Genomic DNA, 11,005 nt, shown 5'->3' on the forward strand with positions numbered 1-11,005 from the left:
TATTCAGCATATTAACAAGATAGAAGATGAGTTTTCAACTATCATTAATAAAACATTATTAATTAGTATAATTAACTTTAGCAAATTAATATAAACAGAGCCTCTATGTACAATGACCTCCTGTTTTTGTGGTATAGAAAGGCTATAGAAAGCCACACCTGAGTACCTTTTAGGCAAGACATGTCTGTAAGGATGCTTCCAGAGTTTTAACTAAGGAGGAAAGATGAAAGTACACGAGTTTATGGGGGACATCAGATTCAAATCACCACAAGCATATTTCATAGTTTAGTAAGGTTTAGACTGTATTCTCTGTGGAATGTGAGTCTGGTCATTCTTCAAAATCATGTTTTCATAAAATTAATATATCACAACCCATATGCATACAGTATGAGCAAAACAGCAGCATCTCTTACAAGTGTCTCTTTTAACTTGGTTTATTTCAAGCAAGCACCTTTAACCACTGAATCATTTCCTCACTCCCTCCTCTAGTGTAGCCAATATCAAGTAAACTATAGAAAACTTCAATGTCATTGCTTTTTTAGGCACAGAAGAAATTAGTACTCGGGTCACTTCTTTTGTTTTATCTTAAGTCACGGAGTTAAGGAGCAAGTGTCTTAGGGTACCCAGAAGGATAGTAGGTGAGAAAGGACCCAGCCTGTGTTCTAGGGCTCAATTTATACATTTATATTTATCACATAAGGTATGTGAGTATGGATATTGTACAATATGAATATGAAGTTATTTTTGAAGGGTTGCTATTCCCCTGCCATTTTTTTGTGGATGGTTGGAGTAGCTGCTCTTAATAAAAACTACACTTGGGCTGAATAAATGGCTCAGTGATTAAAGGCACTTCCTTGCCAAGCCTTACATCCTGGATTTGATTCCTCAGTACCCATATCAAGTCAGATGCACAAAGTGGTACATGTGTCTGGAGTTTGTTTGCAGTGGCAGGAGGCCCTGGTATGCCCATCCCCCCTCTCTCTAGTTATTTATTTCTCTCTCTTTCAAATAAATGACTAAAAAGTATTTCAAAAAATAAAAGCTACATTCAGCAGCCAGGAAAAATACCATATTTGACTAATTTGCTAATGACATGCCACATTCATAAATCTTTTCATATCAGCTTTGTAAAGCAGAGACAGTTCATAACATGGAGAAGATAAGTTATTTTTAAATCTTTATTTATTTATATATCTTCAGGGTAGGAGCTTAAGGTCTAGGTGTCGATCTGAAGACTCAGAGTATCTACAAAAGTGACCCTAGGTGTTGGGTTTGAAAGTATACATTGTTTACTTAAATTGTACAATGTACACTTTCAATGAAAAACAGCTCAGAATATTTATCCAAGAGTGGGTATTATGACAACCAGATCCTCTGTCTGTCCCTTAGGCTATGTGGTGCCTCACCCACTCCCTTAATCCTGACAACAAGGAAGTTAGGATTTCTGGTCTGTTGAGGGTTCCAAGTCAGCTTGTGACTAGGTGAGACCTTTCCCTGGTGTAATCCCAGTTACTTCTGCTCCTGTTTGGGTCCCGCTGTTGGTTCAAGTAGGCGTGGCCGGGTCACTGGACCACTGCTCTGTTCGCTGGAGCTGGGCACTGGCGGTGGGGGAGGGGAGGCTGCCGATGCTGCCCTAGTTCTCTCGCTGTTCCACGTGTTCTTCTACCTTGTGATCTGCTCCTCCATTGCTCACTGCTGCTCTCCCTTCACGTTTCTTGAGTTTGCGGAGAGCTCCTGTGTGAGTGGAAGCTCCCCTCACCTGGCTTTTCCTGTGGCTCAAGCTTTTGCTAGCCTGTGTGGGCTCTGGATTCCGTGGATCTCTCCTACTTCTCCACTGCCATTTCAATTTCCTATACACCTCACATTGTAGTAAAAGTGTATTTTGCTGGTTTTTCTTTTCTTTTCCTTTTTTTTTTGCCTTTTCCCCCCTAGGCTACTTTGGTGTGGTACCTACAATGCCATCTTAGCCGTAAGTCCTCTTTTATTTATTTATGAAAGCGTATGGGTGTGCCAAGGTCTCTTGCCACTGCAAACAAATTGCAGATGCATGTGCCACTTTGTGCATCTTTCCATGGGTACTGGGGAATGGAACCCAGGCCATCAGGATTTGCAAGAAAGCACCTTAAATTGCTAAGCCATCTCTTCAGATCCCTAGAGAAGATGAGTTTTGATGATGGATAGGCAATGCTAGGACTGTTTCTAAAGTAAGGATGGCAGAATCTCAAAATTAATTCTGTAAGATGCAGTGCATAAGCCCTTGGAAGTTGGGATCCCCTCAAATGGATATCATTAGTAAAATGAGCATAGAGTGATAGGAAGTACAAACATGTCAATTAGAAATGTCTATTAGAAACAGATTTTCCTATAACCAAAGTCAATTAGAGTTCATATTAATGTGTTTCTGTATGGTTTGTTGGACATAGCATGAAGGGACTAGAGGGAAACTGTGTGGTTTCCGGGGTTCATGGCACTAGTGAATCCAGCTTCTTCATTTCCACAGGACTTAGGTTTGATCCTATGGATGTTTTCAGGCACAGTATCTTGAACAGCTCTTTCCGGTATCCTTGAATATGCTTTTATTTTTATTGTTTTTCAAGGTAGGGTCTCACTTTAACTCAGGCTGACTTGGAATTCTCTATGTGGTCTCAGGGTGGCCTCAAACTCAAGGTGATCCTCCTACTTCTGCCTTCCAAGTGCTGGGATTAAAGGCATGTGCCACCACGCCAGGCTTGAATAAGCATTTTTAATGGCAATTACACAAATTGCATGAATTCACTTATTAGACCAATTTATATTTGTGGAATGTTTATCATGTGGCAAGCAAGATAACATTATGAACAAAACAAACAAATCTCTTCCTTTGGGAACCATACAGTGGGATGGAGACCCTTCTGTTTATAAATTAGGGGGTAATCCAGCAACCTAGAATTTAAAAAAGTATAAGGACATTTGAACAGATATTGGTAGAAGTGATTTCTTTTTAGAGACCCATCTGAAAAAAGTTGAGAAGAGCCTATCATTTAAACACATCTCTGGAAAGCTTATTTAGAAGATGGAGATGTGGGAGGGGTCAGTAAGGCTGAGATTTACAATTCAATTCTGACTTAACTAAGACTGTTACCCTTGGTTCCAAGATTTGTTGTGACATGACTTAATTCATATACCCATACTAACAGTTTTTGATAGCTCCTTATTTTTGTTTTATTATTGTAACCAAATTTATATTACTCTTCAGGAGTTAGGGTTACACCATAGGATCGTTCCTAAAACCAGACTGAAAGTTTTCAGACACATAAGACCTAGGAATGTGAAAAGCCAACCCAAGTCTCCTGGGCCTAAATAAAATTCACAACTGAGCTCTGCTCTGCAAATCCAGCCGACAGTGCTGGCAGCCCAGAATGGGGACGGGCCAAGCCCACTTCCCAGACCTGCAGAGTAGGCAGAGGTCATCCGCCAGCAGAGACAGACCTCAGCTAATGAGGTAGGGAAGAAGCAAGTCCTCAGCCAGGGGAGACCTCAAGCAAGAGATTGACATCTGGAACTATACAGCTTAAGTTCCAATGTGACCCGTTTACTGGACAGAGTCTGGCTCCTAGGACAGCCCAATGAATAACAGAATTGGATAGCAACAAGACTTAATCACTCTAGTGGCTCAAATTACATTTAAATCACAATGCCTAAGAGGCCTCATAGGTAAGAGAGTGTGTGAGTGAGTGAGTCAGTGACAGGGCCACTGCATGGCCACACAGAAACATCTTTTGTTTTGCCTTCTCCTTCATTCTTTTAATTGGGTTCAAGAGTTCTTTGTGTGTGTGTGTGTGTGTGTGTGTGTAACACATGCCATACTATATGCCATGGAACCAATTTGCAGAACATGGGATCCTTCTTGGGGTTAAACAAAATAACCCAAAAAGGTAACCTAATAGTTTAAATATAAAAATTACATAACCAGGCTAGGCATGGTGGTGCATGCCTTTAATCCCAGCACTTGGGAGGCAAAGGTAGGAGGATCGCCATAAGTTCTAGGCCACCCTGAGACTACATAATGAATTTCAGGTCAGCTAGGGCCATGGAGAGACCCTACTGTGAAAAACAAAAACAAACAGACAAACAAACAAAAATCATATAACCAAATCCATGATGTGGTATTATATGTGCTTCTTCATTCGTATGTTTCATGACAATATCTCAGGGAAGACCTACAGATTGCATCATTTCAAAGTAGAGATTAGCATAGAAGATACTTTTGGACGCTGCTATACTATAATATGACATGAAAGTGTATATGATGCCTCTGGGAGGATGTTTAGCCATTCTCTCACTAGTACTTGGTTTCTTGCTAATGTCCATGTGTAAGGAGGTGTTAAATTTCTATTAGAGGGTAACAAAAGTCAAGTATTATATTACTCAACTTTCTGTAACTATAACAAAATATTTGACATAATTGTCAATGAGCAAAAGTTTATTTTGGTCCACAGGGTCAGTCTGTGATCACTTGGTGTGGTTGCCTTTGAACCTATGACAGCACAGTACACTATGATGGAAGTACATGGCAGAGCTGCTACTCACCTCATGTCAGCTGGGACAGAGACTGGAAGAGTTGAGGTCAGGAGCACAATATCCCCTTCAAGGTCACATTCCAAATGGGCTGATTTCTTCTCAATTAGCATGCAGCTCCTCCAGGGAGTAGCATGGACTGGCCACAAAGCTTTCAACACATAGGTCTGGGAGTGGGGAGGGAGACATTCAAGATCTCTATTATAATAAGTATATAGTTTAGTTTTTATTTTCAAATAAGAATGTACAAAGAGGTAACCTGTATTATATAAGTGAAAAATGAAGAGATTTTCTTCTGTGCTGGTCCACACACAGAATTCTATCCTGGACTCCATGAACGGCTGGCTAATTAGCCAAGTACCTTCCTAGACATCTTAGACTACAGATTGGGTTGCAAAGCAGAGGATGGCCCAAAGTAGAGACGTGCTTTGTAGAAGCTGCTGGTGGACACTCATGTTGGTAGGCACGATTGACTCATTCCCCTCACACGTGACACCTGTGGGGCCATGGCAGGCATTTGTGCTTGTGACTCACTGCGCGAGCTGAAGCCAACAGTGGTGACACCGGCTCACTCACGTGGTGCAGTATGCACTTTAATGCCAGGCTGTGGGCTGCTATTCAATTGTTGTTTTACAAAGCATGTGTTAAAATTGTTAGCAATAAGGGCTAAAGGGCTGTAGCTAAATGGTAGAGTATCATGCATAAGACCTTGGGTCAATCTCTAGTAGGAACGAGAAAAGTTACTACTAATAATTTAGTGTGTAATAATTATATATAAGAGACTATTTTAAAATCCCTTACAGTTTATGTCACCAAGGTAATATGGTGGCTGTCTTGAGCCTGTCCCCTATATAACACATGGGGCTGCAAACAGCTTCCTTCTGTTGCAGTAACAAATCATTACTTGCTCAGCACCTTCTCTATCTTTTTTTTTCTTTTTTGAGAAAGGGTCTTACTATGTAGCCCATCCTGGACTTCACCTTTAGACCCTCCAATCTCTTTTTATTTATTTACTTATTTGGTTTTTTGTTTTTTTTTTAAATTTTTTTTTTGTTCATTTTTTATTTATTTATTTGAGAGCGACAGACACAGAGAGAAAGACAGATAGAGGGAGAGAGAGAATGGGCGCGCCAGGGCTTCCAGCCACTGCAAACGAACTCCAGACACGTGCGCCCCCTTGTGCATCTGGCTAACGTGGGACCTGGGGAACCGAGCCTCAAACCGGGGTCCTTAGGCTTCACAGGCAAGCGCTTAACCGCTAAGCCATCTCTCCAGCCCTTATTTGGTTTTTTGAGATAGGGTCTGACTCTAGCCCAGTGACCTGGAATTCATTATGTAGTCTCAGGGAGGCCTCCAACTCACAGCAATCTTCCTACCTCTGCCTCCCAAGTGCTAGGATTAAAGGTGTGTGCCACCACACCCGGCTTCCCTTTAGTCTCTTAATGCTGAGATTATGGGTCTGTACTACCATGACCCAGTTCATTGATCTGTTAAACTAGACAATAATCTTGCAAAGTAGAAGCAGTCAATATATTATTCTATACATGAGGTAAAAGGCTCACAATCTTGTCTGTTCTCATTTAATATTTAGAATATATTTCTATTTAATTTTTCAAATCCTTAGACGGGGTGCTTTTGTCCAATGAATTGTATTTCTCCCTTTCTCTCTCTTCTTTTCTTTTGTGTATGTGGTGTGAGTGTATGCGGTGTGAGTGTATGCACATTTATTGTGCACAAATGCACATGTGTGTAGGTATGAAAGCATGTGACCACAGGACAAAAGTCCTGTGGCCCACTGGTATGCTGTCCTCTTCTTTTTGAGACAAAGTCTTTCATTGGTCTCGAGTACACAAATTAAATTAAACTAGTTGGCCAAAGAGTTCCAGAGATCTACCCATCTTCATGTCCCCAGTGCTAGGATTACAGGCATATACCAGACACTTAGCATTTTACTTGTGTACTGGGGATCAAACTCAGGTCCTCCTGTTTGTGAGACAAGCACTTTAACGTACACTAAGCTATCTCCCCAGTTTATGTTTTGTTTTCTGTCTTTGCCTTCTCCAAGGGGAAGAACTTCCACATACTATGCAAAGTGTTGGCTCAGAGGACAGCCCTAGATCAAGAGTAGGAAGGAATAAATTTTAGGGGAAATGATTCAACCTCCTTAAACCTGAGTTTTTTATTTTTAATTTGAACATTTGATTATACTATGCTAAATATTTTTCACACTCTTTTCCTGATTGGTGTTAACTGCATCCACAATTAGTTTTCTAGAAATTTTTCCCTGAGACATCAGATTGAGTTGAGGGTTTCCTTCAAGCTTACTTTAAAACATTTTTAATATATTTTATTTATTTATTTTGAGAGCAAGAAAGAGGGAGCGAGAGGGAGAGAGAGAAAAACTGGTGTGCCAGGGCCTCCAGCTACTGCAGACAAACTCAGGATTCATGCACCCCCTTGTGCATTTGGCTTATGTGGGTCCTGGAGAATCAAACCAGGATCCTTTGGCTTTGCAGGCAAATGCCTTAACTGCTAAGCCATCTCTCCAGCCCTCCTCTGAGCTTTCTGATGAACACTCTTGCCTTAGCATTCATTCACTCATCATTCCTGTGTTCAGTGCTTGCATTCACTCAGTAAGCATTGCTTGAATTTTGTGGAAGAAGAAAGTGGCCCCTCAAGTATACACTTTCCCAAAGCCATGGAAACAGGGAAAACATCACAAGGCTATATGGACTGAATTATTATCTTCAATTCATATATTCAAGCCCAAACTTCAATATGAGTATATTTAGAAATAGGTCCTGAAGGTGCTAGATAACGTTAAATGAGCCCTAACCTAGCAGAATGACTGTCATCATAAGAAAGAGGCACAAGGAGTTCTAGCACACGTGCAGGGGGGGGCATGGGAGGGTGCAGTGAGAGGATAGATACCTGCAGGGCAGTGATTCAGACTCACAAAACCCAGCTCCAATAGCCTCTTTACCATGTCTTTGAGGCCACCCCGAGACTACATAGTGAATTCCAGATCAAACTGGGCTAGAGTGAAACTCTACTTCAGAAAACCCCTCCAAAAACAAAAGAAAGAAAGCAATATTTAATTTTGCAGTTTGTTATAGCAGCAATTGGAAACTCAAACAAGTGTCTATGATGAAATCATAGGAAACCTACTGAAGCTATCTATTCAGGTCATATTCTGTCACAAAACTGTACACTTCCTGCCTTACTCAAATATAACTCCAGCACCATGTAAAGACCATGTAAGGGGCTGGAGAGATGGCTTAGTGGTTAAGTGCTTGCCTGTGAAGCCTAAGGACCCCAGTTCGAGGTTCGGTTCCCCAGGTCCCACGTTAGCCAGATGCACAAGGGGGCGCACGCGTCTGGAGCTCGTTTGCAGAGGCTGGAAGCCCTGGCGCGCCCATTCTCTCTCTCTCCCTCTATCTGTCTTTCTCTCTGTGTCTGTCGCTCTCAAATAAATAAATAAAAAATTAAAAAAAAAAAGTACAACTGCCACAATGAGGCATCTATCAGTTAAAAAAAAAAAAAAGACCATGTAAGAATGATAGTCTTTTAATATTGCTATCTTTCTGTTCTTTTATTTTCTATATTTCTTTTCCATACTTAGAGACACTTTTTAAATTTTTTGTTTAGTATTTATTTATTTGAGAGCGACAGAGAGAAAGAGGCAGAGAGAGAAAGAGAGAGAGGGAATGGGTGTGCCTCCAGCCATTGCAAACGAATTCCAGATGCATGTGTCCCCTTGTGAATCTGGCTTACATGGGTACTGGGGAATTGAGCCTCGAACTGGGCTCCTTAGGCTTCACAGGCCAGCTCTTAACTGCTAAGCCATCTCTCAGCCTTAGGGACACTTTTAAAATATATATATATTTGTGTGTGTGTGAGAGAGAAAGAGGCAGCTAGAGAGAGATTGGGTACACCAGGAACTCCAGCTACTGCAAAAGAATTCCAGATGCTACTTTGTGCATCTGGTTTATGTGGGTACTGGAAAATAGAGCCAGGGTCCTTAGGGTTTGCAGGCAGGCTTCTTAACTACTAGGCCATCTCTTGAGCACTAGAGACACTTCTGATAATGTTGTGTCAAACAAGATAATCCAAAATAATCTCTGCATTACCAGGTCAGCTGAATGGCAGCCTTAATTCCCTTGACACACTATTCCCTCCTGATAAATGTCCCTCTTAAAATGCAATTCCTAGCAGGAAACACAGCTTCCTGATGTTCTTTACACATAGCAGAGGTGCAAAAGCTACTATCTCCCATGATTAGTACATGATGCTGTGTACCTTGTATTAACTTTTTAGGGAAGGGGAAGGAACTTATTAATTACATGTAACTTATAGTTCTGTTTTTTTTAAAATATTTTAAAAATATGTTGAATTAGACTTACACTTCTATCATTGATTATTTGAGTCCATCAGCACATTTACTTATACCTTTTCAATACAATTTTATTCATATTCTTACTTTCTTCTGCTTAATGAACTAATTGACAATTGTGACTCCATTATGTAAAGCATCAACAGTTTCCTCTTAATTAAATTCTACATTTATTATTAAGTACCTAGCATTGCACTGGATGAATTGAGCCACATAGAAGATTAACATAATTTGTCACCATAAATGATTACAATTTGATGAATAGAACAGAGCTCCATCTATAAAATATGGGGAATTCATTCATTAGCACCTTCTTGGTAGTGTCAGGTATGAATTATTCTAACCACACAACCTTGTACAGTCTCCATTTCTTCTCCTTGTTTGGTGTCCTGAAACTTTGCCAGACACCTACGTGAGTTCCAGATGTACTCCACAGCTACTTTAAAATATATGGTGTCATATGTTTTAGCAAGGAAATGAGCTCAGAATATCTACTTGTGTACCTGGTGGTAGCTAGTCATGAGGTACGTGTATTATATCAGATCTGCATTTTCTCCTCTGCTCCTTCTTTTTAGAGGTTCTCAGACAAACAGAATACTATCAAATGAGACTGAAAATGTCAGAAAATACAATCTTATTGGATTGAAAGTCCATGTTATTTTTTGTAAAGATGAGAGAGTTTAGGATTGATGAAAGCAGTAGCAGAAATAAAGTGGTTGATAGAAAAAGGTATCAAAGGATTTCTGGGGAAGGCAAGTGAGGAGGTAGCATTCAGAGTTTGAGTTTGTAATTTTCCAAGCAATCACAGAGGGTTTATCCCCAGAGTGTAGCAGATCACAGCACAGCATGGAGGCCTAAGATGGGAGTTATCCTAGCAAGAAACCCTTTTCCTGCCTGACTCAGCCATGCAGGGAAGTGAGGACAGCTTTGAGGAATGTGCTGAACTTTGCAAGAGGTGGGTTTCTAGCTCTCAGACAAGTTAAATTAAAATTTCCTCAATGTATATGATATTCTTATTTCTGTCTCATGGTTTAAGAAAGTTGGCTGAAGCTATGTCTGACAAGCAGGATGGTGAGACACCTTAATGACATAAGCAGAGACTTTCAACATGTTTTTTTTTTTTTTTTCCAGATCACTATAATATACCATAGTCACCACACTGCTATGAGCCCCACCATGCTTGGGCCACACTTGCTTTGATGGAATTTGACTCTCTGCCTTTAGACTTCTAACTAGTCATTTTTTTTTTTTTTTTTTTTTTGCTTCTAGTTGTGAGAATGAATTTTCTGTCTTTAAAAACATGCTTTACTTATTTATTTGCAAGGAGAGAGAATAAGGGAGATTAAGCTTGGACCCTGTGACCTTGCTGTGGAAGCAGACCCCCTGCTCTTCCTCCCTGACCAAAGTGTCCCTTGGTCCTCATTTCTGGATATCCTGAACCAGGGGTACATGCAGTGGATGCATAATGAGTAGGCCAGATCCCAGATTCCCTGGGTCCCACCCAGTTTCCTGGTCCCTTTAGGTCTCCCTGTGCCTGGCTTGGGGAGGCCTGGTCCATGTGTGGGGGCTGTGGAAATAGGCCTTTTGCTCTAGTATCCTGACAGGCCCCTGGATACCAATATCCCTATTCCCCTGAGTCAGAGGGTGCACAGGCCACTTTAGGAGGCCTCTTGCATCTGGCTCTCCATCTTCCTGGGGCCATGTTCCCCAACCTGTGATTCCCCTGTGCTGAAGAGTACCTGCAAGTAGAATAAGTAGGCCAGAGCTCCCAGTTCCCCAAGTGCTTTTGATAAACCTGTGATCTCCACCATCTGTGGTTATAACCCCATTGTATACCAGGATACCAATATGGTTCACATTTAAAATAAAACACCTTTTGAAGATCCTATAAGGACAAAAACTTGCTTCTTCCTCAATAGAAAAAATTGTCTCCCCAAGATGGGTAGACCACAAGGCAAAAAAGCCAATGAAAGTCAGAAAACTGAGAGATCTCTACCAAGGATACCGAGTCCCACAATGGAAGCTGCCAATGAAACCTTAGAGAAATCAAGAGAA

The sequence above is a fragment of the Jaculus jaculus genome, chromosome 10 (assembly GCF_020740685.1).
Source record: "Jaculus jaculus isolate mJacJac1 chromosome 10, mJacJac1.mat.Y.cur, whole genome shotgun sequence".
Classification (NCBI taxonomy): Eukaryota; Metazoa; Chordata; class Mammalia; order Rodentia; family Dipodidae; genus Jaculus; species Jaculus jaculus.